Genomic DNA, 27,859 nt, shown 5'->3' with positions numbered 1-27,859 from the left:
TGCATTATAATTGTTCTGCTTTGTAATCACACGTATTTTATTTTTCACCTTTATCTTTTGGGTCCACAGCCATCACTAGATGGGCACAGGGGTCCGTGGCATAACAAAGGTGAAGAGCCTGCTGTGAGGTTTTGCCTGGCTTCCCCCTCTGCTGTCTTCCTGGGACACACACTGTCCTGGACCCCGATTGCCAGTCGTTATCCGGCTATAGAGTAGTTCTACCTCTCGCCACGCGGAGGCGCTGCTTCCCCAGGTCAGGGAAGCCCAGGGGCAGGTTCAATACTTCCTCCCTCCCGTCTTTGTCCTAACCAGGGCTGTTAGCTGAAGCTCCTGGGAGTTCCCCCCACCCCTTTTCTCTCTCCGCCCCCTCTCTCTTTTTAAGATTTTAAGTAATCTCTACACCCAACGGGGGGCTCGAACTTACAACCCTGAGATCAAGAATCACATGCTCTACTGACTAAGCCAGCCAGATGCCCTTCCCTCTCTTAAAAAAAAAAATTTTTTTTTAATTACGAAAATTTCAAACAAGTACAAAAGTATATGAACCCCCAGAAAGCCATGAACCAGCTTCAGTAATTATCACCTCACGTGGGGAGCTTTCCAGACCTAGCCCAAGACGGGGGTATCAGAGTCTTAGGGCTCCCAAAGCTCGAGGACCATTTGGGAGCCACACTGTAAGCCTGACCCTGCCTCCCGGGACACCCCAGGTGACCGAGTGCAGGTCTCCAGACCACACTTCCTGCCCTCCCGACCTCAGCCTCCGACATCCCCCCCACCCCCACCCCCACCCCCTGCCTGAAGGTCTTTTCCCAGCTCTGACCAGAATTCTCCTGCTCACACTCATTTCCTCTCGCTGAGGCCCCGCAGGACTGGGGGGACAGCTGGCTCCCATCCTCTGTGCCGTCACTCTTCCTGTGTCTATCTGGAAGGCGGTATTAAGTAACCCACGCCTCACACCCTTGAGCAACCACCCACAGCCACATTCTGCTGGCCACTGAGTCTTATGCGGCTTCTTCCTGTGTTGGAGAACAGACCCGGGAGTCGACCATTTCTCGCCTTTTCAGACTGGAAAGAAATTGTTGAGCGATTAAAACGAGATTTTGAAGTGCCCAGAAAAATCCCTGAGACAGGTTGAACTGTCTCCCCTCCCCCATTCATATGTTGAAATTCTAACCCCTGGGACCTCAGGATGGGACCTTATTTGGAGACAGAGTCTCTAAAGAGGTGATTAAGTTACAATGAGGTCATTAGGGTGGTCCTAATCCAATCGCCTTATAAAAAGGGGAAATTTAGACAGAGGTGGAAGCAGACGGGAGCCCATGTGGAGACAGGGGGAGGATGGACGTCTACAAGGCCAGGAGAGAGGTCTCCAAAGGAACCAACCGTCCTGACACCTTGATCTTGGACTTCTAGCCTCTAGAACTGAGAGAAAACAAATTTTTGTTGTTCAAGTTACCTGGTCTGTGGTTCTTTGCTAGGGCAGCCCTAGCAAATTAATATAATCCCCAAATAGATGCAGTTCACCAAACTGAAAAAATCCCTTCCCGAATTCTGATGAACCACAGTTTCTGATTATCGCGAGAGGCAGCCCCAAGCATAGGACCTGAGTTCCCTACTTGTGTGTATCCCCCGGGGGGCCCTGGGTTCAGCTGGAGGGAGGATTCTGGTCCTACTCAGCTCTACTCACCCTGACCCTCTGGGTGAGTCAATCACCGTCTTTTGCTGGAGCGCCTGCTCTGAGCCAGGACCTCCTGGGAAGTGGGCACCAAGGCCTGAACCCATACTGGGTTACGAGTTTGATGTGGGACGACAGAGCCCTCGTGACCTGCAGCCTGAAGGCCTAGGGAAGGCTGATCGTCAAAACAGCGACACAATTCATGGGCAAAATGAAAACGTGGAACCCTTGTCCGAAAATTACTACAAATTTCAATTTGGTGACAGTCCAAAGGCAGGCCCAGCTAAGCACACAGGTGACACACCCATGAAGCCCACCTGGCTGTTAGGGGGCAGCAAAGGGAGGCTCGGGGAAGGCCAAGTGTCCAGGGCACAGGGATGTCACCAGAACAATCGACTTATCATGTTGGCGCCCCCAAATCCATGGCCAGTGGGCGTGTGTGTGTGTGTGTGTGTGTGTGTGTGTGAGAGAGAGAGGGAGAGGGAGAGAGAAGTAGCCCCTCTTTGTCCCAATCCACTCTAAACTCATTCCCAGAGTCAGCACTGCTCTGCCTGTCTCCCAGAAGTTCTAGAAAGATAAAGAGCTAGATACATAACCAAGTACTTTTCTCTACTACAGTCAGATACAAAGATGCCAGAGTCTACCCTACCTAGCTGCTCTAAAGACTGCAGAAATAAATCGCCACAAAGACATGGGTTTCCTACAAAGACCGGAAAGGATGCAAAGCCTGCTGTTTGTGTCCTTATTATCCGGGAACTTCTGCAGGGGAACTGTATCCGAGAAGCACCATTTTTCTGGTTTCTATGTCAGCCTAACGAAAAGCAAAGCCAGACACGAAAAGAGGTTACTCGCAAATAATTTCACCTGAACTCAATAGGCCAGTTAGACCACAATCCGAGAGTGTGGTCCCTTTAATTTAAAAGTTCAAGATCCTGAGTCAATTGGTGGTTGGGAGAAGGCAGGCATTCTTCACTTCTGCCTAAAACTGGGAAGAATGTAAAGACTTCGGCTCAGAAGCCATCCCAAATGCTGCCTTGGTCAAAACTCCCGTGAGGGATCTGAGCGTTGGTCGCTCATTGCAGCCGGCATTCCGGGCATTCCATCGGCCCCACTTCAGCCCACGCCCGGCTCCATGGGCCTGGGGAGCAGAGGGGAATGTGTGGCCAAGTGGGCACGGGCGTGGCCAGTCCAATGTGCGTTACAAAGGGGCCCTCTCTGAAGCAAGTCCTCTGAGCGCTGAGGAGAAACAGAACAATTCCCACAGGAATCCAATTTGCTGAAGAGAGCCTGGCTGCCCACTTTGCTCTCCAGCATTAAGAGAAAGAGGGCTGGCGTGGACCAGAGTAGAGGTCTCAAGGCCAAGGTTAGACTCAGAAAACCTCTCTAAGGGGTCTTCTGACTTACATAAAGTGGTCCAAATGGAAACAGGCTCATCTCCCACTCAGTGCTAGGAAGCACCGAGGTCAGCAAGCCAGAGGCAAAAAAGATGGGGTCCAGGCAGGTGGGCATGAGCAGGGGAGGGCAGGCAGTGGCTGGAGGAGGGGCAGTGGGGGCATGGGGAGGTTGGGGGGGTCACAGCAGGTGTTGTCCTTGGCCTACATCAAAGGTACCAGAAGCCCCATCCCCTCACGGGCCCTTGAAGCTTGTCTTAGTCAATGGGGTCAGAGGAGTAAACCACTGAGACCTCGCTTCACCTCTCGGACTCGCGTGAATTCCCATAAGCACTAGATTGGAGGATGGAAAAAATCAGTGGGACAAAGAACTGGAGTACTCATGGCTCAATCCAAGACCACAAAGGCACCACCTCGAGACAGACAAGGACCAAAGGCTGGTTCCAGTGGGCTGTCAAAGCGAGGGGCCTGCTAATGGATGTGCCTCGCGGTCCAAGACCTGCACAAGTAACCAGTGTGTCTTTGCTCTCCAACCTCTGGTGGCTTGGGTCTACTCCCTGTTGCCATGGCAATCCAGCTGGCCACACAGTTCACTGGACCCAAGGCTGGCATCTGCAGGTGGGGCTGGGCAGACGCAGAGAATTAGACTATCTTTTGCTGAGCTCCCATGGAGGAACCTCCCTCACCAGCCACTGGGGCAGAAACACCAGCCACTTCTCACTCCTGTCAACATCCTGGGCCTGGCCTAGGCTGAAAAGGAAAATTCTCCCCAAGGCAGACCCATTTCCTAATGCCCACCCAGGCACGTTCGCCAGAGCTAATGACTGCCTTCACAGTTTGCCTCGTGGGGGAAGAGAAACGGTGAAGTGTGTTTGTGTTCAGGCCACTCTGCAAAGCAGGGCCACAGGGCACGGATGCCACCCGAGGCCCATCTCCAAGGACACGGGGCAGCGGTGAAGAGCACGGATTCTCAAGCCAGACTGCTTGGGTTCAGATCCTGTCCCTATTTCTATCAGCCGCATCCTTTGTGACTTTGGCACTGCGTATGTCTGTTTTCTTCTCTGTAAGACAAAAATGACAACAGACCCTGGCTCCTGAGAGACTACATTTCCAATGCTCAGAACAGGGCTTCACACACACTAAGTGTTCTGTCAATGCTGGCTTTTATTACTCCTATGTGCAAACTTCTCCCAACCAGACACATCCCATACCCCAGGCCCGGTGCTTTTTTCCTCTCGACATCCGTGAGCAGACCGCGCCAGGGGCCCTAGAGCTTGCTCCCCCTGAAGCCCTTACCAACCAACACGGCGGAGCAGAGCTTCCAACATCCTGGCTCTGGCGTCTCACGCTGGCCCCGGGCGCCTCTTGCCGTCTCTTCCCTCTGGGGCCCGTCAACGTGCAGCACTTCTAGGGCAGTACACTTGCTGATTGCTTCCTTCACTATGACTCACAACAACCAGCTAAGACACTGCCAGAGAAACACTCACAGCTGGCCCTGCTGACGACTCCGGGGGCTCCCGCCGACCTGGGGACAGGAAGGGAGTGCGGGGAGGAAGGACGGGGCGCTGGACAAAGTGGGGACCGGCGACAGATCCCAACCGGGCTGGCCCGCGACTCACTGACCAGGAGAAAAAAAAACAAAAACAAAACAACAAACCAAGTCAGCACTTCCCTGGAAGAGAAAAAGTTAGGAAGCGACAGTAGTCTTACACCCGCATGGCTATACGAACAGGGAGCGAGAGAACGAGGCAACACCAGCTTGCTCCCCCATCCTGGGCACCCCTCAGAGTGCAGCAGTCAGAATCCTACCCGGGAAGCAGAAGCAGAAGGAGATACAGACGAAGAGGTTTATTTCAAGGAACTGGCTCACATGACTGTGGGGCTGGCTAGGGCCGCCTGGCAGGCTGGTCGCTCTCAGGCAGGGGCGGATACTGCGGTCCACAGGTGGGATCTCTTCCTCCTCAGGAAAACCCCAGCTTTGTTCTTAAGGCCTTTCAACTGCTTGGGTGAGGCCCACCCACGTTATCGAGAATAATCTTTACTCGAAGTCAACCGATTGTAGATGCCACCCACGTCCGCAAAAAACAGCACCTAGCTTGGTATTTGGCTGAATTACTGGGTCCCGTGGCCTGGCCAAGCTGACACCTCAAGATGCCCACCACAGTGGCTGCTAGACTATAACTAACTGCTTTGGATGCGGACCACCGATGGACAGTTACCTCTTCATGGGGGTGGGGACACACAGGGGTGTTCCCGGGAAGGTCGCTGTGTCCCCTACCCCAGCACAGGAGGTCCCAGAAATGGGTTCCAGGCAAGCTGTTGCGGATGAAAGCAGCTCACGGGTGGGCATGGTGTCTGCCCACCTCCTCTCCTAGAGGAGAAAGCCCCTCTTTGGCCTTCCCCACACTCAGCAGGACGCAGAGCACACAGCGCCTCCGTCCTTGACCGCTAAATGTCCAGTGGGAGCTGGTGGGAGTCTGCTCTCACCTTAGTCTTCTGCCCCCAAAACAGATGAACCCGTAACGCCCTGCCTAAAAAGGAAGCCAGACTAGACTTTAATATGGCTTTTTAGTGCAGAAAAGATGCCTCTGATAGGTCCAGTTTTATCCCAAAGGTAAGTGCCAGCAGAGCATGTTTGTCACGTTAGGGCACCGTGCCCAAGAATCACCTGGAGGCTCTGGTGAGGTGGGACTTCTGGCTCCACACTGGAGCTTCTGACCCAGCGAGTCTGGGATCGGGCCAACGGCACTTCCTACGGTGACCGTCCTCAAGTAAGCACAGGGACAAGCAGGCGCCTGAATAACTCCCAGGCTGGCTGGACAAGGTGGAGGACCCCCAAATACTGAAAACAGAAGCAGGCTCCCCACGGTGAAGACAGCTACGCGGGAATTAAGCAACAGCAGTAAGCTTGGTGTCTGTGAGCACAGTGAGCATTTGGGACTGGCTGGCCCTTCCAGAGATGGGGTGTGAGAGGCGGGACGGGCTCGTGAGCACCCCCTGGCTCGGGCTGGTACTTAGCGCTGCTGCCAAGGTCCGATCCACACGGCGGCTGTGCGTCTCTCAGGGGTGGGGCACGCGCTGAACCTCAGCAGAGGTCAAAGCACTAACAGAGGGAGGGAGACAAGGAACTGCTGATTCTTGGATCCAGCCTACCCTCTGGCTCAGAAAATGAACCAAAGGAAAAGATGGCTCAGAAAAGCAAGACCAGATGTATCTGCTACCGCTAAGCAGGCCCTGCTCCCGATTTCCACGCAGAACTCCATCTTCTGGAGCTAGGCAGTGACCTGGGTGAAGGTGTCTGCCTATGGAGGCTGCTCCCCGGGCACTGGGGCTGGCCTGGCAGTTATGAGAGCCAGGAGGGGGTCCTTCTTCCTCCTCCTGAGTCCAGGGTCCTCAGACAGAGAGGACAATCTTCTCAGTCAGAGAGTCAGACAGGAGAGGTCTGGACTTCGGGGACAATCCTCCTAGTCAGAGAGGGGAGGCCCGGATTTCAGGGACAATCTTCCCAGTCAGAGAGGGGGTTCTGGACTTCAGGAACAATCTTCTCAGTCAGAGAGTCAGACAGGAGAGGTCTGGACTTCAGGGACAATCTTCCCAGTCAGACAGGGGAGGCTTGGACTTCGGGGACAATCCTCCTAGTCAGAGAGGGGAGGCCCGGATTTCAGGGACAATCTTCCCAGTCAGAGAGGGGGTTCTGGACTTCAGGAACAATCTTCTCAGTCAGAGAGTCAGGGGAGGTCTGGACTTCGGGGACAATCTTCCCAGTCAGAGAGGGGAGGCCTGGACTTCAGGAACAATCTTCTCAGTCAGAGAGTCAGACAGGGGAGGTCTGGACTTCAGGGACAATCTTGCCAGTCAGAGAGGGGAACCCTGGATTTCAGGGACAATCTTCCCAGTCAGAGAGGGGAGGTCTGGACTTCAAGGAACAATCTTCTCAGTCAGAGAGTCAGACAGGGGAGGTCTGGACTTTGGGGACAATCTTCCCAGTCAGAGAGGGGAGGCCTGGATTTCGGGGACAATCTTCCCACTCAGAGAGGGGAGGCTTGGACTTTGGGGATAATCTTCCCAGTCAGAGAGGGGAGGCCTGGACTTCGGGGATAATCTTCCAGTCAGAGAGGGGAGGCCTGGACTTCGGGGACAATCTTCCCAGTCAGAGAGGGGAGGCTTGGGCTTCAGGAACAATTTTTCCAGTCAGAGAGGCAAGGCCAGAACTTTAGGCAAGGGTGAATAATCAGTCAGTGGATGAAATCTGACTGTGTTCCACAAAGTATAAAGCACACAAGTCAGCAATCTTTAGCCAAGTCAGACTTTCCTGCAAAGTTGCAACCCAAGGTCAGAGTGAACGTACTTAGATTTGAATGTACAATCTCTTCTACTGAAAGGCCTCTGGTGAGCTTCTGCTGCATTAACACAAGATGTTTAAAAGGCCTGGGGCTCGGTTCAGAGCCCTGATTTTGCCTTCAATTCATTTCTCCTACCAGGGGCCCTCTTGAGCCCCAGGCCCAACACCTCTCACTGCAGATCCAGGGCCGCTGGTCCAGCGAGCCAGGAGGAATACAAGAAAACCGGAAGTCATCTCTACCAAGGGAGTTTTAAGTTCCCAGAACTTAAATTTTAGGCACTAAAGAAAAAGTGGATTCTGGCAATATAGCTCTTGAATGTTCCAATTCCTGGAAAAAGAGGCGCCCTCTTCATCCAGGAGATGTGGAAATTCATTCAGGAAACCTTCCCAATCCGACAGCACGTGTCTCAGCAAGCACGAACGTAACTTCTGCATCCATCATCTACTGACTGAGCACCTATGATCTGCTGACCCCACGCTGGTGTGGGGACGGGGGGAGGGCCGGGAGGCAGGAGGACATCCTGGGCCTTGGGGGACGCACGAAGAAAGAGATGGGCAAGAAATCACAGCTGTGCAAAATTATAACCGTGAGCAGTTCTGAACCACAAGAACAAGCACTTCTAAAATGCCCGATCTGGGGGCAGAAGCGTGGTGCTGAGAACAAGTCCCAGTTTTGCACCACACGCTCCCTCCCCTGCCAGGCTTGGAGAGGAATCCGACGATTTTTACCATGATTTTTACCACCAGCCTTAGTTAAGTGTCCTCTTGCATTTCACAATGATGTTGAAAGCTGGGAGGAATTTTTCTGCTCTTGCGCTGATCTCCTCCAGAAAACCTGACCCAGCGGCAGGAAGGTGATGGTGGCTCAGAGGAGTTTCAGAGACCTGTCCAGATCTGTGAGTGACTTCCATCCAGGTTAGAGCCTGGGCAGAGAGAAACCTGCCTTAAGAGTGGGGGATCTCACACTAAAAAAGAGAATGACAGGCCAATATCCCTGATGAACATGGATGCAAAAATTCTCAATAATCGAGAATTCAATAGTACATTAAAAGAAATATTCACCACGATCAAGTGGGATTTCTTCCTGGGCTACAGCGGTGGTTCATTATTCACAAATCAACCAATGTGATACATCACATTAATAAAAGAAAGGATAAGAACCATATGATCCGCAATAGATGCAGAAAAAACATTTGACAAAATATGGCATCCTTTCTTGATAAAAACCCTCAACAAAGTGGGGTTAGAGGGAACATACCTCAACATCATAAGGCCATATACGAAAGACCCACAGTCAATATCCTCCTCAATGGGGAAAAACTGAGAGCCTTTCCCCTACAGTCAGGAATGAGACGGGAACGTCCATTCTCTCCATTACTATTTAATATAGTACTGGAAGTCTTAGCCTCAGCAATCAGACAACAAAAAGAAATATAAGTTATCCAAATCAGGAAGGAAGAAGTTAAACTTTCACTATCTGCAAATGACATGATACTGTATACAGAAAACCCGAAAGACTCCACCAAAAAACTGCTAGAACTAATACATGAATTCAGCAAAGCTGCAGGATATAAAATCAACGTGCAGATATCTGTTGCATTTCTATACACCAATTATGAAGCAGCAGAAAAAGAAATCAAGGAATTGATCCCATTTGTAATTGCACCAAAAACAATAAGATAACTAAACCTAACTAAAGAGGAAAAAGGTCTGTACTTTGAAAACTACAGAACACTCATAAAAGAAATCGAATATGACATAAAGAAATGGAAAAGCGTTCCATACTCATGGATCTGAAGAACAGACATCGTTAAAATGGCTATACTACCCAAAGCTACCTACGCAGTTAATGTAATCCCTATCAAAATAATACCAGCATTTTCCACAGAGCTAAAACAAATAATCCTAAAATTTGTACGAAACCACAAAAGACCCCCAATAGCCAAAGCAACCCTCAAAAAGAAAACCAAAGCTGGTGGCATTACGATTCCGGACTTCAGACTCTATGACAAAGCTGTCATCATCAAGACAGCATGGTACTGGCACAAAAACAGACACATAGATCAATGGAACAGAATAGAGAGCCCAGAATTGGACCCACAACTTTATGGTCAACTAATCTTTGAAAAAGCAGGAAAGAATGTCCAATGGGAAAAGACAGTCTTCAACAAATGTTGGGAAAACTGGACAGCAACACGCAGAAGAATGAAACTGGACCCCTTTCTTACACCGTACACAAAAATAAATTCAAAATGGACGAAAGACCTAAATGTGAGACAGGAAACCATCAAAATCCTAGAGGAAAACAGAGGCAGAAACCTCTTTGACCTCGGCTATAGCAACTTCTTATTAGACATGTCGCCGGAGGCAAGGGAAACGAAAGCAAAAATGAACTATTGGGACCTCATCAAAATAAAAAGCTTCTGCACAGTGAAGGAAACAATCAACAAAACTAAAAGGCAGCCTACAGAATGGGAGAAGATATTTGCAAATGACATATCTGATAAAGGGTTGGTATCCAAAATCTATAAAGAACTTATCAAACTCAACACCCAAAACCCAAATAATCCAGTTAAGAAATAGGTAGAAGACATGAATAGACACTTTCCCAAAAAAGACATCCAGATGGCTAACAGACACATGAAAAGATGCTCAACATCACTCGGCATCAGGGAAATACAAATCAAAACCATGATGAGATACCACCTCATATCTGTCAGAATGGCTAGAATTAACAACACGTGAAACAACAGATGTTGGCGGGGATGTGGAAAAAGGGGAGCGCTCCTACACTGTTGGTGGAAATGCAAACTGGTGCAGCCACTCTGGAGAACAGTATGGGGGTTCCTCAAAAAGTTAAAAACAGAGCTACCCTATGACCCAGTGATTACACTACTGGGTATTTACCCAAAGGATAAAAAAAAATACAGATTCAAAGGGACTCATGGGCCCCAATGTTTATAGCAGCGATATCAACAATAGCTAAACTATGGAGAGAGCCCAAATGTCCATCGACTGATGAAAGAATAAAGAAGACGTGGTACATATATACAATGGAGTATTACTCAGCCATCAACAAGAATGAAATCTTGCCATTTGCAACAACGTGGATGGAGCTAGAGTGTATTATGCTAAGCGAAATAAATCAGAGAAAGACAAATACCGTATGACTTCACTCGTATGTGGAATTTAAGAAACAAAACAGATGAACATATATAAGGAGGAGGAGGAGAGAGGGAAACGACAGAGAACAGACTGAGGGGTGCTGGAGGGAGGTGGCGGGGGAGGGAATAGATGGGTGGTGGGCATTAAGGAGAGCACTTGTTGGGATGAGCACTGGGTATGGTATGTAAGTGATGAATCACTGAATTCTACTCCAGAAACCAATATTGCTCTGTATGCTAAGTAAAATTTAAAGATATAAAAATAAATAAAGAAGCCTAAATACAAGGTAAAAAAAAAAAAAAAAAAAAAAGAGTGGTGGATCTCAGGGACAGGGCCATGAAAGACTTACTTGGATGTTTTCAGCCTCAAAAACTAATCGTCAGTCCAGGTCGAGGGGACCAGCTTTTCCAGAGGGGCAGCCAGCACCCCCCGTTGCTCCCAAATTTCACAAGCCACCTGTGCCTGCCCTTGGAGAAAAGAGAAAAGGTCACACATCCCTGGTGGGTGATACTGGTGCGTGCCTGTCCCTTCCTGACCCTGGGTGAATGGCGAGCATGTCTGCTGGCCCTTGGGGGCTGCCCGCCAGAAGCCTGTTGCCTCTGCTCTCTGCAGAGCCGGGGACTTACTCATCTAATGCCTCTGAGTATGAAGAATCCTTAGTGTTTCCCAGTCTAGTCCTTACCAGATGGAGGGCTTAAACAGCCAACTCTGGGAGGCAGCAGGTTCATCGGGAGGGAGAACAGCTCACATGCTTGAGGACCACCCACCCGGATGCTCACTGGGGAGAGGGGTTGTCTGGCAGGTGAAAGGTGAACAACAGATGCCATGATTGTCTAGAACTGCCCTTGCCTTAAAAGAACGGAGTATAAAATACATGTATTTTAGGAGTGAGCGTAATTGTCAGTTATTGACCGCCCCAGTGTTAGAAATCTGAATAAATGTCAAGTTTCCAACGTAGCAGATCCTGGTTGCCTGCCCCAAATCCATGCCCCTCTGCTCCCACTCAGAGGCCCTGACTTGGTTCAGGTAAACCTAGCCTCTCCTCCTCAAGTCACATGCCTCACGAACGCCATCCCGACAGCCCCTTCCCTTGCCACTGACTGGCTGGGGCCGGGGCCTGAGGCATCACTGTGGCCAATGAGATGTGTGGGAAAGTCAGCCGAGGCTTTGGAAAGGGTTCCCTCACTCATAACAAGACAGGCCCAGGAAGGGCTGGCCAGGAGCAGAGCTGGTAGAAGACTACGTCAGTACACGACGGCCGAGCAGAAATATGGAGAGAACCCAACTCCTTGACATCCCTAAGCCACTGGATACAGCCCACCCCGAAACTGCCGACCTCCGGACTTCGGTTTTGTAAAATGTTTACTGTTCCGATTACTTAAGTCATTTTGAGTAGGACTTGGCTCTTACTTGCAGAGGAAGGATTCCTAACTGATACATAGTCTAAGCAATTTAGGCATCACAAATTACCTTGGAATTTGAAAAAAAAAAAAAAAAGGAAACCATTTAACAAAAACATCTCTGTTCAACAGCAGCAGAAACAGCATCCCCATCCTCTCCCTGCAAAAGTAGATGAAGCCAGGAGAGTTTAGGCAGGTGGCCCCTGCTCTGGGCCCTTCCCGGTGACCTTGTGCGGGGTGGCGTTCCATGATGGCAGCAGACAGGAGAGCGCATGGACTGCTCAGACTTTCAACCATGTCCTCGGTTCGGGTGGGGAGGGGGGGTCCCGGGTTTGTTCTTCAGACCTGTGCGCCCTTCCTGGCCTCGGGCCAGAAATCCCCCCAAACGCTAAGGGCTAACTACAGTGGGGGTGAAAATGCTAGAGACAGGCTTTCACAAGGAGAGATTTCAGAACTTCACAATTTCAAAATAAAATCCAGCCCAGGGGGTTGTAACATAAATTTGAGTTTTGGAAGAAGCCCAGACTACCCACCCCCCACCACACACACAATGTTTCTCTGAGTAGGGACTGAGGGAGCTGCCCCATTTTAACACGGAGCCCTGCTGCTGGACAGAGGCAGCCCCCAGCCCAACCCCCCGCCTTATGGAAAAGGAAAACAGCCCCCCAACCACCATAAAGCCTTCCATAGGCTTTCCATCTGTAGTTACTAAAAAACCCTTGTCCCCAGCCCTCCAATAAGGATCACTGAGCACCTGGGATACTGTTTCTGGACCTTGCCTTCCCCGCCACCGTTAAGCAACCAGGCTCCGTAAGACATAGACTTTTTGGAACAAGGGATCAAACAATTAGGAATGCTTTTCTAATGCCAAGCCCAAATTTCCCACAAACACAGTAAATCCTCTAGAAACAAACTCAGGATTTTCTCCACTCATCCCAAAGGTCTTTTTCCCAAGGTGTAAGTGTTCCCTGAAGTTGAGAGTGAACTAAACCAGGAGCAGGGGAAAAAAAAAAAAAAAAAAAAAAAAGGTGGGTTACCTGCTTTGTGGGCTGAGGGAGGATCGGGGACTGGGGACCGCAGACCGACCTCAAGGCTGGCTCCACCTGTCCGACCTGTCGGGCTTGCCGCCTCCGGGTCTGGCACCAGGCTCCGCTGCTAGGAGCTGGGCCCACTGCCAGCACCTGGGCCCCTCTGTAGGTGTGCGTTCACCTGCAGAGAGGTGCCCCCCAGGCTGTTCCCACCCTGTGACCCCCCCCCCTCCAGCCCATCCGCACCAGCACATCCTTCCTGAGTCCTTTGTATCCAAACCTAAAGCTGGTGGTGAGAAAGAACAAAAAGGAAGAGGAAGGAGAGAAGAGGAGACAGGAAAAACCCGGTTCCCACACCCACCCACAGTTCCTGGGTGAGACGGTCAGGGCGGTGGAGCTGGGTGGGACCAGGAGCCTGAGCAAGGCCGTCATGGTCATCATCATCGGGAGCAAATTCCAGGGCTGCTCTTTCCCTCTGGGTGGCTATTTTGGGAAAGCAGCTTTACTCCAGCAGACTGGCTACCGCCGACACTGGAATCCGGAAGCCTCCAAGCTCTGCCAGGCCCCAGCGCAGGTAAAGGCAGGGAGAACAGCCCCAGAGAGCAAAGGGCGAGTTCCAGGCGCCCTCGAAACTCTGCTCTGAGCACACACGGGCCCACCTATCCCGCTTGTCCCCAGGCCTTCACGAAGGATCACTGAGCACCTGGGATACTGTCTGGCTTGCAAGACGGGGTCCTGGCCTGCTGTCTGAACCGGGGCGCTGACGGGCACAGCTGGTGGGGCTGCTGGCACCGGGTCCACCAATATCACGGCCTTTTTCTTGCCATCCGGGACTCAGAGTCCTTGGTGGCCAGATCTAGCTTCTCTGCCCTTGCATTCTCTGATGCTCGCCAAGTGCAAGTCCCTAGTGAGCGTGTGAGCTCACAGTATAGGTGTGTGGGAAGGAGGCGGGCGGGGGGTGCGGGGGCATTCCAACCACTGCTCAAGTTCAACTGCGTGCTTTGGAGGCGGCCAAGTAAGCCGAGCCTCTGAGAGCCACCGCAGCAGAGAAGAGCGGCACCCAAGAGCCGTGGGCATAACCGAGATCTTCCGATAACCGGGGTTTTCCAGTGCAAGGGCAGATGCTAAGTATAAAGTCCCTCCCGGGAAGCCAGAAGTCATTTCCCTGAGCAGACAGTGAGGCAGGGAGAGCTGCACGAGGGAGAAGCTTGGTGGAACTCAGGCAGAACCCGACCTCCTTCCTCGGGGTCACCCCGCTCCTCAAAGGAGGAAAGGAGAAGGCTGCCTGGGCCAGGCGGGGCCTCAGGGCACCACTGTGTTTTGTGAAGCCCCACCTCAAAGTCAACAGCGAGTTCTGGCCCCCAGAGGAGGTAGCAAACCGACCAGCCCTGCTCAAGGGGCCTGATGCACAGCAGTGGGCCATGACCCGGGTGGGTCTATCCTGGGGCCTAACTCTTCCTCTTCCTCCTCCTCACTCTCAAACAGCCAGTCCTGGGTCACAGGCTTTCAGAAAATCCCCCAAGCCCCAGCCAACTTCAGGCCGCCCTGGCCCTTAGATCATCTGCTAGTCACTGGGCTAAGACCCAAACTGATGGGCGAGAAATGCTGAGCGATTTCAGAAAACCAAACTGCAAAGGTGCTCACGATAAAATCTTCAGCGGGAGCACCCCAAGCTCTGAAAGACTCTAGGGAAGCACTTACCAAACAGGCCTAAAACAGAAGCTGAGGCTTCTTCCCCCAATGTAGTAGACAAGAATCTTTCAAATTTACATATAAAGTCCCATGATAAGTCATTTGGGATCCCCCAAAGTAGGAAGGCGGCTTGTGGTTACAGCAGGGTGAGTCAAGGAAACAAACAAATGAGCCGGATGAGGTCAGCCTTTTGGAAAAGGAACAAAGAAAAACTGCTCCCAGGCAAGAGGCAGCTCATGATGCCCAAGCAGTGGTCACAGAACGCCCATTTCTGAATCCTGGAGTTCAGTGAGTCTCAATGGGGGTGTGGGGGGGTGACCTGTCCCCCAGGGGACATCTGGCAATGTCTGGAGACATTTTGGGTTGTCACAACTGGACATGGGAGGGTGCCCCTGGCACCTAGTGGGTGCAGGCCAGGGACGCGACTAAATATCACACAGCACACAGGACACCCCCAAACACAGAGAATCACCCTGCCCCAAATGTCAGCAGTGCCATGATTGAGAAAGAGCCTCACACAATGCAAAATAGTTTTCTCTCTTCTTTAAAAGTCTTGGGCAAATGGTCACCTTTAGTCACTGGACATGTCCCTCAGCCCAGAGGGCCACTGGTGGGGCCCCTTCCTGTCTGTGACGAGGCTGGGTGCTCACGGGCTCTGCGTCTTTGGAGGGACCTCTGGGAACAGACCGCAGCTTGGGCGAGCTGCCCAGCCGCTGGCCGAGGGCTCCGGCCCTCAGAGCTTGCCCCCCGGTGGCTCAGCTCTGAAGGGCTCACACTGAAGCTATGGAGAAAGAAGGATGACACCTGCACCGTCACAGCCGACGGCCTTACCCTGGCAGGTGCTTCACGGGCGTCGGCGACCTTTCACACACTTTGTCTTGCCTGAATAAATAAGAGCCTCACGCATGAAGCATTCTGCTGCCAGCCCAGGGGAACAGCAGAGGCCCCACGTCCAAGTGCACAGGGGTGCGCAAGGGAGAGCCGGGCGCATCCACCTTTACATCACATGAAGGCAGGGCATGGAAGCTGGGAAAGGATCGAGAGTCCACCCGGCTCCCCGGGATAAGCTCCTGACTGGTGCGCCCCCGGGGTCCGGAGCTGAGCTGATGGCAGACACATCTGGGGGGTACCCCCGCACCTAGCTGTACACCTCTGGATGTGAGTCCCGCAGAGAGAGCGGCTGCAGAAATACAAGGAGCACATCACGCTCCTGGAGTTTTTTCTCGTCTGCCACAGGCTCAGCAACGGTCAACAGAAACCAACCCAGGAGCTGGGTGGACGGGAAGGACACAGGCCCAGAGCTGACAGCGGCCGCCTTTGGGGAGTTGGGAGCTGGGGGGAGATGCAGGCCGGACATGGGCCTAACCCACAAACCTCATCTACCTCTGATTGGTTGACTTTTTATGAGTTACTACTAATTTTATCATTTTAAAAGAGCATTTAAAGGAAAAGAATGAGGGCAGAATATCTTGTACAGACACCCACTTTCCTGGGATTACGCCTCACCTGCTCAGGGAACTCTCCACTGCAGGTTTGCATGGGCAGCTGTCCCCGGTCACCAGACCCCAGAAAACCGGCCCGTGCAAGACCACAAAGGCCAAAGATAAAGGGTAGGGGCGGCGAGACGGCGCCTGGTGCCAAACAAGGAAATGAGAAAACCGGCCCATGTGCCAGGCCAGGAGCCTGGGCGGGAGGGAGGCTGCAGGCCCGGCACCCCCATGTCTCCTGCCAACACCCCCTGAGCAGATGGCCGTCCCCACCGATCGTCCCCTCAGACCAGATAAGGTTCTGGATCCATCGCTCACCACTGAGGTTCGCACTGAGGAAAGTCACGCATGGCTAAAATCCAGAAGCTTGCCAACCTCTCGTTACCCAGCCTGCTCTCAGTTCAAACGAGACACTGCACCCCCACTTCCCGACTCTTGGGACCTGAGATCTGGTTTTCCACTTAAAATTCTGCCTCAGGGGTGCATGGGTGGCTCGATTAAGTGTCTGCCTTCGGCTCAGGTCATGATCCCAGCCTGGGATGGAGCCCCATGTTGGGCTCCCTGCTCAGCGGGGAGTCTGCTGCTCCCTCCCCCTGTTCCTGTGCTCTCTCTCTCTCTCCCTCTCAAATAAATAAAATATTTAAAAAAATAAAATAAAACCCTGCCTCAGCCTCAGGCCTGAGCTCGGCACTGTCCCCACCGCTTCGACCTCTTACTTCTTTCCATCATGCATTCCGGGCTCCCCTCCACTGGCTTTGTTACCCACAGCCTGGCGAATAACTCTCACATCAGGGTCACCTTTCCAAGCCCCCTAACCTACAAGAGGGACACAGACACCTAGAGACAAGGCCAGAGCTGGGGGGACAGGGGCTGACCCAATGGGACAACTCACAAACTCTAACATTCTTATGAGCATCTACTTTCCCCTAACATCAAAGGCAAAACCAGAGGTGCAACGTTTGGCGGTAAACCATCACATCTTAATACCGTATACCTCATTAACTGTTGTAAAGAAAAATAAGTAGGTTGAGAAAATAATAGTCAGAATAATAATCTAAAGTTTGTGTCTACGTGCATCTTTAGCTTGCACATAGGCAAGCTAATATCCGCTACAAAGGCAAACAAAAGCAACGTTCCCAGTGGGCTGGACAGAAAAGTCACTTCACTCACACAGGTGCAGTGAAGGGGGGCATGCAAGAGGGGAGCCGCTCCCCGTAGCCCCAGTCCGGGATCCTGGAAAGGGCTGCCGGCTCTGGGGGTTAATAACCGGTGATCTGGGATGCGGGACCAAAGAGAACAGAAGACATACAGAAGCCAAGTCAGTGCATTAATGGGGGAACCTACTGCTGTCCCTCAAAGGAAGGGCTCAAGCATCAGGTTTGTTTATAAGAGCATCAGGACCCAGTGTCCGAATGTGGGCGGACAGCTCAAGGCTGGCCCGAGAGACGTTATAAGGGAGGGATGTGTGTGGACCCCCAAGTGTTGTCCCTTCTGCTCCTGTTCCCACCTATCGATGGCTCACTTTCCACCTACACCCTCACGTCCTGGACGTCCTCGGACCTTGCCAGACCACTGGTTCACTCAGAAGAATAACAGACCCCGTGATTTGCAAACTCATCATCGGCTGAGTGGGAGGGAGCCTCTTCCTGGTCAGGGGATTTCTGCATTCGAGGGCAGAGTGAATCTGCTATCTGGCTTCAGCCAAAAGAACAAAGCTCTCATTTTTAAACGGCAGCCACAAACCAGCTCACCGAAGGAGGCTGCGTGGGGGCGGCAGCGGCAGGGGAGAGCTCTCCGAGATCGCAGGTCGGGGTCTTCCGCTCCCCGACGCCGGCTCTCCCACCGCTGTGCCTGCCCGAGCATCCTTCCTGCCAGCTTCACCAACTGGCTCCTGCCCGTCCCTCAGGCCTCCAGAGGGACGCAGCCCTGCTGGATTCCGGACGTCTGGCCTCTACAACTGTGAGAGGGTCAATTTCTGTTGTAGGCCCCCCAGTTTGTGGTCAATCTGTTACAGCCGCCACAGGAAACACACCCCAGGAGTCATCCATTAACTCATGAGACAGCAGCAGGGGTGGGGGGGGAGGGTAAGATGCGGGGGGGGGGGGCAGGGAGGGAGGAGTGAGAGAGAGGCCTCTGAGCAGCCCGAACTCCTATGACCAAGTTCCTTCCCTTCCTCAGAAGGTATGGTCACCCCCAATGTGATGTTTTGTGAATATTCACATACTCTGTTCATCAACAGTCCGCCTTCGGCTCAGGTCATGATCCCCGGGGTCCTGGGATCGAGCCCCGCATCGGGCTCCCTGCTCAGCAGGAAGCCTGCTTCTCCCTCTCTCACTCCCCCTGCTTGTGTTCCCTCTCTCACTGTCTCTCTCTCTGTCAAATAAATAAATAAAATCTTTAGAAAAAAAAATCAATAGTCCCCTTGGATAAACAGTCACCCCCAACGCGACAGGGAGCTGAAATTCAAAACCAGGTAAGTGACACAACTACTATGAAACGGAAGCAATGAATCAAAGCCATGCTTTGTTCTCCCACGATACCCGCTCCCTTCCTCGGATATCGGGGTGGGGCGGGCTGCCCTTGAGATCCCCTCGTTCACTCGTACCTCACACACAGTGCCGACCTGCCACGGGGATGCGAGTTCCGGACCCACAGTGATTCGGAAGCAGAAGCTCAGAAGGGCGGAGAAGGTTTGCTGCACTCAGATTCACTGACGAACCCAAAGGGAGACAAGCGAGGGGCAGAGAACAGAAGGGATGGAAATGGTCTCAAGCATAGCGGCCAACATTAGAGCCCCGTGCTCTGAGGCTGGGGCCTTCGGGCCAGTTCCACACTGTGCAGCAGAGCCACGAACGTCCCACGCGGTAATCTGGTTCGGCAGGAAAAGGTGAATTGTGTTTATTCTGCTTTAAGAAGCACACTGTTCCCTTTGCCTGCCTGTCCCTGCAGTGGGCTCCGGGGTGGTCCCCCTGCCCACAGGGAGCGACACCACCCACGGTGTCCCAGGCAGAGGGCGTCCACTCTCTCCTCCCAGTTCACACCACCCTGGATGCCGGGGAGGGAGGCGGCCACGACCGGACCAACGCCCTGCGCGGTATGGGACGCACAACGCAGAAGGAGGTCGCCAAAGTGTGTGGGACCCGCGGACACGGGAATGAAAGGATGAAGGGATACATCAACGAATGGATGAACGTTCAAGTTTTGGAGAAACGTCTGAATTCTTCACTGGGCTCCTCCTTCTGTCTCTGCTGACTCTGCCTCAAGCTTGACTTCTCTCATAAAATTCCTGGGACCGTTTAACCATGGAAATAGCCGTGACAGCATTAACTCCCTGGAGGGCAGATACCTGTGACACAGGCGGATCAGGAAAAAATGCCAGAAATGCTGCTTGGTGTCTTAACCGCTTTTTTCTTTTAAGTTGCAAAGTGTTGGTGTGACAGGAACCTACAAGGACAAAAGATCCATAAATAAAAAGAAACTGCGGTGGGGGGTGGGGGGCACCTGGGTGGCTCAGTAGGTTAAGCACCTGCCTTTGGCTCAGGTCATGATCCCGGGGTCCTGGGATCCAGCCCCGCATTGGGCTCCCTGCTCAGCGGGAAGCCGGCTGCTCCCCCTGCTTGTGCTCTATCTCTCTCTCTGTCCAATAAATAAATAAAAATCTTAAAAAAAAAAAAAAAGAAAAAAGAAAGAAAGAAATTGCAGCGGAGAGACCCCAAGGTGGCTCCCACGATGGCAGCCTCCTGGTGTTCACACCCTGGTGCCTTCCCTTCCCCAAAGGGGGGTGGGGGAGAGACCCGCGACTGGCTTCCAACCAGCAGAATATGGCAAAGATGGTGGGCAGTCTCCCACGGTACAGTCCCCTAAGTGCCTGCACACCCATTTCCATTCCCATGGCACCCTGCAGGTCACCGCCTTCTCGGCAGCTGCTGAGTCATGCCCCATGCATTCGAGCCCGGCTCTGCCATGACCACACTTACGTCTATGTCTCCTCATATGTAAAATGGGGACAACAATAGTTTCCTCACAGTGTTGACACAAGGATTAAATAAGGTAAGGTTTGGAAAGTGCTTACAACGGCGCCTGGCACACAGTAAGAGCTCAATAAATGTTTGTTATTTATGCATGACTTATGCACCTTCTGCCGTCTTGACCGGACTACAAAGTCTGCGAGGGCATAGACGGTCTGTCTCACCGGCTGTTGACCACAGCCTTCGACCAGGGGTGGATCGAGGAGTACCAATGACCACCTCCCGGGATCCTCCTAGCGACTCTGCACACAGGAGTTAAAATGGGTTGAGAAACGTTCAATTCTTGCCCAGTACCCCTGAGGAAATGAGGGGTAAAACGAGGACCATCGCACTCACAGACGATGTTCTTTCTATTTCTCCGCTGCCATAAAGAAAACTTGTAACAAAGTTAATTTGACACATATTTAAGGAGAAGCAGAAGTGTTAGCCTCCAGGACAGTAATTAGGCTTCAATGGAAACAGTTCACATAAATGAGCATAATTAGCACTATGCGATCACCGTGGCAGCTCACATTTCTGGAAGCATTTGAGCAAAGGTGGGATTCTTTGGTGCAGAGAAGAGAATGAGAGAGGCGGTGGAAGAGTTTGCTTTTTTTCCCCAATCAGTGTTGAATGATGTGGCTTATGAGTGGCTAAAGGGGAAGGAGGGTTTGAAGCGTTTGGGTGGTTAGATGCATTTGAGGGGATGGAACAGTCCTCAGCGGGTGCCAAAGTGGGGTGCAGGCTTGGAACTGTGGCGCAGTCGGCGAGGGGAGTTATGCCTGAGACTTGACACGGAAGGAGCCCAAGGTGAATTCTGCCTGGTCTGAGGTTCTTACCCTGGCTGATTCCACTTCTCCCTCCAAAGGCCCGTGCAGTCTCCCAGGGTCCGTCTGCATCCTACCCGGCGCCCCTCATCTGGTTATGCCCAGGGAGGGGGTGATCAGGGCAGGAAGATAGCTGGGCGGTACCCGGGGTGAGTAACTTCAACACAGCTCCCTCCCCGAGCCAGCAACTTTCCCAGAAGATTATCAAGAACTGTTTCTCCATCTCTCCAGGTCAGAGGCAAGGGATGTTAATCTCCTCCGGGGTTTGACAGCCACCAGCCTTGCCGAGGTCCCGGAGGAGGGGCTGTATGGAGCGGGGCTCGATCACGTGGTCTAGGAATTGAAACTGGCCTCACCCCCCCATTGGTGGTGGGTTTCATAATAAAGGGGTTATGAGGACAGTGGTCTCATCCACTTTCATTTCAAGTCTATTTTAATGAATTTTATCGTGACCCGATGTGACAGCCTCAGAATATGTTTAATGCCAGGATTAGGGATCAATTTGACTCAAGTCAGCTCACCCCTGCCCCCCACCCTCCTACTGCCAAGATAACTCTTTCTCCTCCGGATGGACCCTCCCTTTCTTCCTCCTTCTTTCCCAGGGGAGGTGACGGGAATAGGGCAGGCGTGCCCACGTGCAAGAGGTCAGGTGGGAAGCTGGGAGGAGTGAGTCAGCACCACTCTCAGAACGGGACAAGCAGAGCATCGAATGACAGTGTGGTAAGAGGTCACTTGGTACCACAGAGGTCAAGGTGGGGCCCCAGGGTGAGACTGGTCAAGACCGTGGGCTCCATGCACAAGACCTCCCCCACGACACACGGGCGTCCCTTGCCTCCTGCTCATAGCTAGCAACTCCAGAGCAAGGGTGTATCTCGTTTGTATCAACCCAAGGCATTTTCCTCCACTTAATGAATTTTTTTTTAAGTAGGCTCCACACCCAGTGTGGAGCCCAAGCAGGGGCTCGAACTCATGACCCTGAGATCAAGACCCGAACTGCGATCAAGAGTCAGACGCTGAACCGACTGAACCACCCAGGCGCCTCCATTTTACTCCATTTAGATATCTGCAATCCTAGCTAGCAACAGCAAAAATGAAAGCATCAGTTTTTAGGAAGGGGAAGTTGAGAGAGACATTTGCAATGCAAAAATCAATCAAACAACTCCAAAAACCTCACTAAATCCTATCTATCAGTGTAGAGGAAGGTTCTTCTGATTTAGCCAAAGCACTGAGTATCTGTGAAAGAAAAAGCCCTTTATCTCTGTGGACGTGTCTTAAGAGCTGTCACCGCATCCGGCCCCATCGTCTATACACGTTATCTCATGTACTTACACCGCGACTCTACAAAGGAGGTCCTAACACATTAGCCTAATTTTAGAGATGAAGAACCAAACCCAGGAAGGTTAAGTCCTGTTTGTGCAGCTAATGGCAGACAGAGGTGGGCCTGGACACCAAGTCCTTGACCAGGAAATCCTGGGCTTTGTGGACACTGCGGGCCCCCACAGGAGCCCGGGTGCTTATGAATGGAGAGAACCGATCCATACCGGCTGCCAAACCCCGGCATCTCGCAGCCTCCGCGTGGCATCTGCAGCCAGACCCAGAGGGGAAGCCCCAAGGCGAGCCACCAGACGCTCTCATTCCTAAGGACTCTTGAATCACTGAGGCTGAAATTTAAAGTAGCTCCCGCCGGCCCTCCCCCTCCCCAGCTGCACACACACCAGCAGCCCCCACCGTCAGACAGCCTACAAGATAAAGGTGCCGATTTCTATGGGTGCTGGAGCTCCCTACCTTAAGGTCTGATGTAAAACGGTGTTTCTTTTTTTTTTTTAATTTTTTTTTTAAAGATTTTATTTATTCATTTGAGACAGAGATACAGAGAGAGAGAGAGAGAAAGCATGAGCAGGGAGAGAGGCAGAGGGAGAGGGAGAAGCAGGCTCCTCGCCGAGCCAGGAGCCCGAGCGGGGCTCGATCCCAGGACCCTGGGATCATGACCTGAGCCGAAGGCAGACGCTTAACCATCTGAACCACCCAGGAGCCCCTAAATCGGTGTTTCTGTTCTCTGTCCTCACATGAGAGACGCGGGCAACCTCCTCAGACCAGGCAGCAAGTGCAAACTCAGCCAGAACTGCTGGGGGGCTTTGGGGGTGGGGCTGTGCCCACATCACCCTAAGGAGGGGAGCCCCCCAACCTCCCACCTCACAGAGACCAGGGGACGTATTGTCAGGTGCCCCACCTGGGCTGCTTGGCTCTGCCGGGGCGGGGGGGAGGCTCCCCGGCTGCTCCCCCTGCCCCCCTAGCCACCGGGGGCCTCACTGTTCTGCCGCACCAACTCTCCCTTCATAAGAACCTTCCAGCCATCCACAATCCAGCTCCTGTAACAGACTTCGAAACATACCTTGTGCCTTCCTCATTCTGCTAATGCCATCCCCTTCCATGTAACTCGTCCTGCTCTGCAACTGTCTCAGAACCCTGGCTGCTCTCCCAAGCTCAGACCCAACCCTTCTACTGCCACAGAACTGTCTTGGCCTCTCCCCAGCCCTGTGAGCCCCTGAAATCCCAGAGCATCGACTACCCTACTGCATCCCCCAGCCGGCCTTTCCGCTCTGCACACCAGTCCTACCACTTTTTATGCATGCATACAACCATGCATGCATCTACCCGTCCAAGCATCCCACAAGTATTTATCAAGTATCTGCCATATGCCAGGCAGTGTTCTGTCCCTTCTCCTATCCATTCTCTCCCCACTCTCCAAGATGACTGTTTTCCACCTTCTGCTCTCCCCCAAACCTCCACCACCCATCCCCTCAGCAACCTCACCCCATCTTGTGGCATTAGGGACCACCTTAGTCACACCCATGCCCCTGCCCTGACCAACCTCCTACACTCCAGGCTCCAGCACCCAAAACCATCTCCAGTTGGGTGTCCAACAGGCAACGTACTGGAGCCAAAACACAATTCCAGATCCCCATAAAACCCTGCAGCCAGCTCCCCCCCGCCGATAAGTGATTCACGCATCTGCGCAAGCCACGGACGTTGGAGACATCTTTGTCTCCTCCATGGTGTGTCCTATCTCCCCGTGTCCATCCAGCAGTAGACTCTGTCGGTTCTGTCTTCCAACCCTCTGCCTCTAGCCCCACGCTACAGCCCCGTCCAAGCCCCTGCGCGGTTTCCAGCCAGCCCAAGGAACAGCCTCCAGCAGGTCTCCCTGCTACCACTCTTGGCTCTGGATATTCTTTACACAACAGCCAGAGTGATAGTTTTATTTATTTATTTACTTTAAAGATTTCATTATTTGACAGAGTGAAAGAGAGAGGCTCGATCCCAGGACCCTGGGATCACCAGAATTTTAAAACGTAAGGTTTCTAAGTCCCAGGGCACACAAAGCCCTAGATGATCTGGCTCCTGCTTGACTTCACCTGTTACACTCACCTCCAGAGCCAAAGGCTTTCTTGCCAATTTCTCACAAATGCACCAACCACAGGACCTTAGTGCTTGTGACCCTTCTGCGCAGAGACCCTTCTCCTCGCCTATTCAGGTTTCTCCTCAGTGACTTACACCCTCCCTCCCTCCCCCATCAACACTAACAACCCCTTCTTGGCACTCTTCACCTCCCTACCCCTTCATAGCATTTATCACAACCTAAACGTTTCAAATGTTCATTGTGTCCAGGTACCACCTCTTTCCTCCAACAGAAGATCAGCTCCACAAAAGCAAGGGTTTGTCTTTTGCTTCATTGCTGTACTCCTAATGCCAAAATAATGTTGGCACGTAGCAAGGACTCAATAAATATTTGCTGAAGGAATGAATGAATGAGTCCTGTGTAGCTCTTCTCTTAGAACCTATGTCTGATCTCCTGTGGCCCGAGGCTGGGCAGCCTACAACGAGGGGCAACATCCACTGCATCATTCATACGTTCATCTTCCTCCACCTCCTGGTCCAGGGACAAGGGCAGGTACAGGGCCGGGATGGCAATCAGCTTACACGACCACTAGCATGCTGTGATGGAAGGACCTGGGGACCGGTGTATGTTTAGGATTATTGATTAGTGATGTGCACCAAGGCCACGGGGTAGGGAGTAAAAGTACAGTCTCGTGGCTGCCACATCTGTTAACCAGGGGATCCTTGAGGCCAGACAGACAGCGGGATAGGCAGGGCAAAGCAGGCCAGTCCTGGCCAGTCCTCAAGTTTGGGACGCTCAGGAGACCGGCCACTAACCCACATGGCAGCAGATGCCAATGGGCCCCGCTGACGCTGCCCCATCAGCCCTCTGCCCCTGGACAGACCCTCAAAGAGAATGTTGGCAAATACAGGAGCCTCGCCTCCTGCCCAGACGCCCCCCCCCCCAGCCCAGCCGACCATCTCAGCCGTTACTGCACAGCACTTACGCACATGCTGGGATGCGGAGACTCAGGGGAGTGGCCCTTTGTCCCAAAGGCATCTCAGACTTGGGGGCAGAGGCAGAACTGGCCCCACATACAGTGGGCCAATCTGCCCCCCTGATGTGGCTCCCAGCATCGGCTAAAGGGTTCCAAAGGCACGAATCCAGGAAGCCCAGCCACTCCTTGCTGCAGGAGACCCTCGTGAATATACCCAGAGGGCACAGGCCCTGGGTCTTTCTGCACAGCCATGCTGTTCCCTCGCTCCCTGTGCCCGAGCAGGCGCAGAAATGGTGAACGCACAGGAGCATGGGTCCTGTCTCTGCTACCAGGCCACAGCCACCCAACCTGAAGTGGGGGGCGGGGGGGTCCTCCACACTGCCATTTGCTGACCCAGTCTCCATTCTGACCTGCAGCTCCCAGCTGGCCCCCGCTCTGGCCACTAGGGGTTGGAGAGGAGGAGGGCTCATGTTCACCTTAGGGACCGGAAAGAATGAGACCCCTTCTCCTGTTCCTCTCTTTCAAATGCGAGCTGGCAGACTGGACCCCTGTTATAACATTACTGTAGTGACCACGGGACTTTTCATACTGGCTGAGATCTGTCACGGCCACCCTGGGCAGCTAGTCTCCATGTCCCCACTTTCAGGAAACCGAGGTATTTGCTCCCATCGTAGGTGGGGAAGCAGCGGCAATAAAACCAGAGCCCCCATTTGCACTCCCAGACCAGCGAGCCCTCCTGCAGCCACCACGGAGAGCGAGGAAGAAAGAAATCACCAGCCACGCAAAACGCAGAAAAGGAATCCTCTCTCTCCAGAGATTATGGAATCAAAGAGCATTTTGTTGCTTCTTGGAAATTTTTCTCCTTATGACTCGGAGGCCACACAATTCAACAGGGTTCCCATTATTATTATTAAAGTTCCTGCCTCCTTCTTTACGAACTTTCAAACAGACTGAGAACACAAGCGTTTACCTGCGCTCACCGTGGGACGGGGCGAGCAAGTCGCGCGGGCTTCCAGCCCCCTCCTCCCCGGGGCTCGGCTGCAGGGCTCCCGCAAAATCTCCAAATCCCCCCGGATCTGCGCGGTCACTGAGGGAAGCAGCCGGGCTCTGAACAAGCCCAGGCAAGCCCAGGCAGAGCCCGCTTCTGGGTCCTCCTCCTGCGCGCACCACCCGGCCCCGGGGCGGGGGACGCGGCTCTCCAGCCCGAGACCCCCGGAGTCGGCTCGCCCCAGACGGGTGGGGCGCCGGCCTCTCCCGCACCTGAAAAGGGAAAGGGCCAGGTGGCGACGGGAGCGGCGCTGGGGGCGGCGCCAGCCTGCGCGGGCTTCGGGGCGGGGGCGCTGCCGGCGCCGGGGTCACGTCGGGGGGTGGGGAGGGTGCGCGCCGCCCCAGGCCTCCGCGGGGCGCCCCGGAGGGGGACGGCGCGCGCTCGGGCCGTGGGGTCGATCCGCCCCCCGCAGGGGCCCGGGCGCGCCTCCCGGAGCCCACGTCCCGGGCTCCACGGCCGTCGCCACCCTTCCGGGGCCCCTGGCCCCTCCGCGGCGGGACCGCAGCCCGGGCGGGCCGGGGGGCCTGTAAGAAAGCAAACAGAAACCGCGGAGCGCTCGCGATGCCCAGCCCGCGCGGCCTGTCCCCGGGAAGAGGGAACAAGGCACCCACGTCGCGTCCCGGGCGCGGGCGAAAGAGGTGTCCCGGGTCTGGACCTGTCGTCGCCGACGCTGCCAGCCCGGAGAGCTCCGAGGTCCCACGCAGCCCCGGATTTAAGGAGACGGGAAAGGACTTCCAGGGCCGGGACCGGGCACCCCCGCCGCAAGCCACCGCCCGCCGGCCCGGCGCCCCGCCCCCACTCACCGCGCCCCCAAGTTCCGGCGCTGCGGGCCACTGGGGGGCCTGGGTCCGGCGCGGCCCGGGGCGCAGGAGGCGGGGGCGTGCGGCAGGGCTCGGCTCGGCCGAGGGGCCGGGCGCAGGCTTCCCGCACCCGCCTTCCAGGGTCCGTGGGACGAAAGCACGGACGTGCGTCGGGAGCACGGAGTTGCGGGGAGGAGCCGGGCCGCCCGCAAGGTGCGCGCCTCCCATTTCTCGCTGTTTCCACGCTGCCCTGAGCCTGGACTGGGACGCCCTCGCGGTTGGTCGGAACGCAAGTGCAGGGGCGGCTCCAGTGACCTTCCTCTCTCGGCTGTGGGGAAGGGGATCCCCAGCCACTGCCCCGCTCCCAACCATCTTAGATCCCACTCAGTCCGACCTGGTCGGGACCTCGGGACCTTTGGGGGACAAGCTGCCCGGGGGCTCCCTCTGCAAGTGTTTCTGCCCTGGGGGTTGTTGCAGGACAGAGGTCTCTTGGTGAGAAGCCAACCGTCCTCGCAGACCCACACTCACAGCACTCGCAGGACTCCGCGCGATGCTCCCGTGACCACCTAGCGGGCACCGGTCTCTTCCACGAGGACGAAACTGAAGGGCGAAGGTCCTTTCGGT

At 53.7% G+C, this 27,859-nt stretch overlaps 2 long non-coding RNA genes across 2 annotated transcripts; both read right to left on the bottom strand.

Annotated features, from left to right (window-relative positions):
- Window positions 1–2,552: 2,552 nt before the first annotated feature.
- On the bottom strand, window positions 2,553–11,300 carry LOC144378807 (uncharacterized). The gene is made up of 2 exons (XR_013448395.1): window positions 10,923–11,300; window positions 2,553–8,331 (listed from the first exon to the last, which is right to left on the bottom strand). It is a non-coding gene; the product is annotated as an uncharacterized LOC144378807 (long non-coding RNA).
- A 7,571-nt stretch (window positions 11,301–18,871) lies between these two features.
- Window positions 18,872–27,473, bottom strand: LOC118534554 (uncharacterized). The gene is made up of 3 exons (XR_013448394.1): window positions 27,239–27,473; window positions 26,358–26,647; window positions 18,872–19,624 (listed from the first exon to the last, which is right to left on the bottom strand). It is a non-coding gene; the product is annotated as an uncharacterized LOC118534554 (long non-coding RNA).
- Between the last annotated feature and the right edge of the window lie 386 nt (window positions 27,474–27,859).

Source organism: Halichoerus grypus, chromosome 5 (assembly GCF_964656455.1).
Source record: "Halichoerus grypus chromosome 5, mHalGry1.hap1.1, whole genome shotgun sequence".
Taxonomy (NCBI): domain Eukaryota; kingdom Metazoa; phylum Chordata; class Mammalia; order Carnivora; family Phocidae; genus Halichoerus; species Halichoerus grypus.
The sequence above is the reverse complement of the archived record's forward strand: the minus strand, read 5'-3'. Positions and strand labels throughout refer to the sequence as shown.